We start from the raw sequence: 6,216 nt of genomic DNA, 5'->3' as shown, positions 1-6,216 counted from the left end.
TGTTTACAAGTGACAGAAATTATTTTGGAATTTCTTGCTTCCTTCAATCATTTTAAGTGGAAGAGAAGTAACAAATTCTAGTATTTCAAATTACTGCGGTCGATTCTTTCAAATAAATTAAAATCGAAACAAACGAGTAATTTTGTACCAACACTTGTATCTTCTTTTAATAATTGAATACATTCGGTAACTTTTTCTGATTATGTTATTTATGATAAAATTAAAGGAAAACAAGTGAACGCTTTGAAGAATGAGGTCTTTTTTTACAATGACTACCTTTCAATAAACTAGTACAAAAGAAAGAGGGATATTGTCTGTTGCCATTAATCTCTCCTTTGCTGTCAGAAAAATATGTCTACTACTTTTCTTTCTAATGAGTCAGCGTTTCAGAGTTTTGTTATGGATGTTGGAAAAATATATCAATCTTTTATTTGTTAAGGTACATATTGTGGTTTTAGGGGGTCATGGCATAAGGTATAATTTGAGCAATCTTCTTTTGCTAAATTCATATTGTCACAGTTTTCAACAGGAGAATAGTGAACACATTTAATTCTTGAAGAAACAATAAGTACATTTAATTTAACATTATATTTAATAGTAGGTGTTCAACTTTAAAACTTTCATGTGGAAGGGTAAATTGGAGATTCGAAAAGTAGGTTCATTAACAAATAACGTACAAATGAGATATTCTTTAACCAATCGAATGTTCTTGTAAAAATGAATTTTTCGAATCGCAAAAGAAGATTGGATTTACACTGATTGCTTTCTGAACCTTCTAAATAATTTAATGAATATAATTTAATAGTAGTAGCGAACAATTACATTTTTATTACGATAAAAGCATCCTTTTTAAATATTATTCTATAAATCCATTCTGTCGTGATTACTTTGACTAAGCATTGATCAAAAAGCTTCCTCTTATTAATGATTTATAAATAAATAAATCAATACATTTCAAAACTGAATACGATTACTATTTAGTTATATAATGTGCTCTTATATAAACATTATTTCAACGGCTCACAGTGAATTAAATAATCTATCGGACGTCAGCATTCTTATAAATTAATTACTGTTAAATAGAAACAAAATTGACCAAATGAATGGAAAAGCGAAAGTTACATAAAATGTTGTACGAAGCTTATAAAGTATTACTTAATCACCTATTAAATTTTACAATACTTTTATTGACTGGTTCATTAATTAAGCTTTTCACGGTAGGCGTACGTAGTGACAACTTTGCAAATCGTAAGTATTCTTCATTTCTGTTTGTAAGTAGTCTAAAAGCATTATATGTTAAGTTTTAGTCTACAGCAAATTTAATCGCGAAAAAAATGGTTTTTAGAGAAGATTCTATTTTCAAGGGAAAACGTTTCTTCATGGAGCTTCCTCGCATGGAGTTATATTCTGCGATAACACGTTGAAAGGAAAGGAACGATTAATTGCCAAAGCAGAGATTTCATTATTGCATAATCCTTGTTTGCCGTCGAAGATTTTTGTGTGGAGATGGTTGCGGGAGTTTTAGTTAGATGTTCAATATATGTAGTTGGCGATTGTAATTATAGAGTGAAGAAAGCGGAGGGCGAAAACTTGTCGATCATTCGTGTTGGGTAGCGAAGCATCTGACCGGTATTGTGAGGAAGATCGATTATCTCCGAAGAGTGGGGAAACAGAAACATGAGTCGGAAAAAGTGCACAATGAGCGCTGAGGAAAATTATTAATCCCACCCAGGAAATTTTAATTAAATGCACCGGTAGCAATGATAGAACAGAAGGAGTTCCCGTTTCTTTCTCTTTTACTTTGAATGTCTGCTCGTTCAAGGAACTTTGACATTCCTTGTTAGGAACAATTTATCGAAAGCTCGGCACCTCGAGAGATGAGACGATGGCAGAAAAATCCTGGTATTATTCTGATAAGGCTGATGAGCAAACGAGATCGTTTGTTTAAGGTATTTAACTTTATGGTTTCAGAATTCGCGTAATAAAATTGTTAATATTTGCATCCTTCCTTAGGTAAGTAAAATATATTTCCTGTAACTTATTATAACTTTGTTATAAATGAAGTTAATCGTTCAATATACGAAACGCTTTTTCCACAATAATGCTTCAAGAAATCGTGCAACGAGTATTTTAATATTTGTGCTCTTTCCTGAGAAAAATAGCAAATATTTCTTATAACGAACCAAATTGTAACTAATATTTGCTATAAAATCAAGTTAATCATTACATTAAAAAAATCATGTAGGTTTTAATTTGAAAATTTGAAAGAATATATTTAAATTGTGTCTAAAAATATAAACTGTATTTTTCGAATTGTTTGAACATCTAGCGATATTCTAGATCAATTATTTTCGATATGCAAATTGCATTTCAAGCTCAGAAATTGAATAGTTAACGCGTTTCAGCTGATTTAAAATTAATAGGGAAATCCGCACTCAGGATTATGATTAAATTATGATAACTTTTATCAAGTAGAACAGTACCTTCAGTAATGTATACAATCGATACATCTGTGAAATTGGTATGCAATGCAATAGAGGCATGCTGACACACCGAGAATGGTTTGTGCATTTTTGAATGTACAACAAACTGCACATGGTTCTCCAATTTTTCTAGAATTCATTGCCAAACAGACGTTCCGGCATAAATTCAAATTTTGAATTTTCGTCGCTTGAATTTTAATAAACTACAATTCTGGCATGGTTTAAACTATGCCTTTTGAATTGGGTGGTGCAATTGAAATTGTAAATGTCGAGTTTCATTTACAAGACTAGAAAAAATGGAAAATTCGAAAAGTATAGAATGCTTTGTATATAATGGGTTTTATTTTTTGTTTCATCCCAATTCTTAATTAATCAATTTGCACTACCGTGCGCTTGAAGAATCACTTGAAAAGCACCGTGGCATCAATTTCGACGTAAAACAGAGCTTTTACAGTCGAGTTTCCTGTTTTTTTTTTCATTGATTCGGAGACGTCCGTGCAATGTGTACGACACTATGGCCATGAAGCGCTCGAATTCCCGTGAACGTCTACGGAACGCAGAATTAAGTCCCCGGTCGCTTTAAGCACCGTTCGGAGGACCTGATTTTGTGTACCGAACCCGGACATTCTCTTGACATTCTCTCGAGAACACAGCGCGCTGTGTCGTGAACCGATGCCCTCTCGCCTTTGACGTCGAGCACTGGCAGCGCGGCGATCGATTCGCGGTGAGGAGCCTGTTACGTATGTCCTCCCGTGCTTTCCCATCAATTTATTCAGGATGTTGTCGGAGGAGGAGAGGCTCGCCGCGCGTGCCTCGAGAAAGTCCTAAGAGGTGGAAGTAGGCGGAATAATCTCGCCGTGCATGTACCCGCATCCACCCTTTCTGTTTTGTTTATCCGTCGGCTGCGAAAGTTTCTTGGAGGAACACGACGGCCCGACCCGGCCTGACTCGTCCTCAAGCTTGTACGCTCCCTTTATTAAGCCATCGAATCCGTTCGCCCCAATTTCGTACTTGCTTCTTTAACCCTCCATGGGCCGAATTTTTGTTTCAAATCCCAAAAAAATTGTGGGAACGAAAAATCAGAAATTATAAACCTATATATGCAAATGAAAACAAATTTTTGTGTTTAAACAATTTTGTTGCGGTATTTTCACTATGTGACTTTCAAGTCACACCAGCCTCTGTGTATAATAACTCATACGTGGAATTGAAGTGCATACATATTGGTATATTCAACTGTATTACTTATAATCTCCATGTCAAATAGCTTTTGAAAATAGGCCATTGGAGAATAGGGTGCTTTGGGGTCATTAGGGCAATAATCCTTTCCAAGGGCCGATAGCAACAATTATTATTCATCTGTGATAGTGGTTGCCAATCATTTTTTTGTGGTCCTGCATCTTCCTCGTCTGACGAGGATTGAGTACTAAATTCGTCGTCGCTATAAATGAAATTTATCCGTCGTCGGGGAAATACTACCACATCTTCATCGGACTCAGAATCTAATACAGAATCATCGGATCTATTACCGCTAATGCGTCTAATTCTAATTCCTCGGTTATTTCGATTGGATTTTGTATTCATCTTTGGGTATATGATGTATAAATCTGAAAACGGCAGAATGCACAAGTATTCATACATAAATGTACTGAAATCTGCCACAATAGCTCAATGTAACCTCAAAGTTACAAAACTGTATCATCAAAAACAGTAACAAATTGAAGATCGAATTGCAAACAAATAGGCTGTTATTGATATACGAACCCTAGTTTGGTAATCACTGGCAAAAGCACAAATAATATCAATTGGATCAAATGGTTTCGCGTAGTTTTACTGGCAACAGTTTGCACAGCATTTATTTTGTTATTTCAGGTTAATGAGCCTAGCAATGGTCATGAGTACTAGTACTGGTTGTGTTGGCGACGTCATAGAGTTAAGATTTATGCGCCATCTCATTTAAAAAGTTATAATTATTTTGTAAAATGTCGATAAATTAAAATGTGACCTGAAAGTTACACAGGCCCATAGAGGGTTAAAGGGTTTCACCACTTTTCTCGACACGCAAGAATTGTTCAAAAATTCTGTTGCAGCTGTCTGCATCTATAAAACCATCTGTTAAATCGTTTAAAAATTAATTTCGTTCTGTACGTTATGTTACGAAACATTTTTTACAATAACGCTAAACCTACCAATTCCTGAAAGCAATTAAAAGATTGTATTTGTTTATGCCTCTCTCCGTTTCGAATGTAGGGTAGTGATATTGGTTGCTAAGGGGTTGACTGTTGAGGTGCGCGCGGTGTCGTCCGAAATTGACTCGGCTTCGCGGTTGTAAGGCGCGAAGTTTTCTGTTGTAGAATGTACGGCACTCGACGCGGCACGGTAGTTTGACGAGTTAACGAGGAACTACCTATACATATTTAAGATACTGTTTTGTGTGGTTTCCCGTAATCTCCTTGTGAGACTTTCGTTCGTATGTTAGCGGTATGCCGAAGTATTGAGACCGATGTGTCTCCTTAGACGTTTTGAAGAAGAGTGTCTTTACGAATCGTTCGATCATGGAACTCGGGTTCGATCTGGATTCGTCTGGGGGTGTGGGCGTTTCTGCTTTTTGGGGGTTTCCTCGAGACTTGCATTTCGGTATGATATAAGGACACTGACTGGGTTTTGCCGATTGCTGTAGCGTACCAATCAGTGCCTTCTTTAACGCGGCGACACCCCCTTGTCGCGCTGTGAGCGTGTTCCGTTGTGTGCAATTTACAACGTCAAAAAGTGCTACAGGAATCGCCCAGGTCAGACTACGACGGTTGCGGTACCGTCGCGTACTCGGTTCGGGTGACCCTTCGCATTACCCGGTTTACGGCACGTCCCAGCTGTGGGCTTCGAAAATGCATTTAGGCAGTTCTCTTAGAAATCTTTAACTTTCTACCACGTAATGGTTATTGTGGAAGGCGGTAATGAAATTAACATGCTTCCGGTTGCCAGATGTAGAAATAGTCTTCTTCTCAAAAATAACCTTCCTCGCGTCCGTGTCATAAACCCCATCGGCAGAAACTCCAGGTGTTTCCGTCTTCGGGACGGAACAGTTGACCAATTACTGAATTTCATTATAAGTATTGTGAAATGCTGAAATAAATTTGCGTAGCGTAGACCTTGAAATGTGGAAAACAACAAATGCGAATACTGAAGAGTTAAAGTTTTTCCAACAAGCGAGAAACGACGATTCCTCCAGGAGTTAAACCTAGTTTATTTTGCGACTTCGTACGCCGAAGTCAGCGAAAGCCATTTATCTTCTCTTTCAGGTCACATGGAAGTTAACAGTATCATGATAAAAAGCTGTAACGACTCTTTTATAAGATACGAAACATTATTGTTATTGATAAAAGATAACAGAAATTTTAGGTACATGTGTGATAGAATAGACAATATATGTAGATGTTAAGTGAACTTGTCAACAGTCAGTTGACGAAATTTTCTAAACAAACCGATTAGTGGTGTTGCGACGGCAACACCGATGGTCGAAAGTGCCTAGCCGTCCCTCTTTAGGTATTAAGCCGTAAACACGCGAAACAATCGACAATAGGCAAAATCCGACGAACGACGACTCATGACATTACTTTACGACTACCGTACTTACCGAAACTCGACTCGACGAACGGACAACACGTGTGACAGACCCACGGTACCGTTACACGGACAAACTTTCATAATTTTACTCTAACAAAGAAGACGATGC

This window comes from Augochlora pura, chromosome 1 (assembly GCF_028453695.1).
Source record: "Augochlora pura isolate Apur16 chromosome 1, APUR_v2.2.1, whole genome shotgun sequence".
NCBI classification, from domain to species: Eukaryota; Metazoa; Arthropoda; class Insecta; order Hymenoptera; family Halictidae; genus Augochlora; species Augochlora pura.
The sequence above is the reverse complement of the archived record's forward strand: the minus strand, read 5'-3'. Positions refer to the sequence as shown.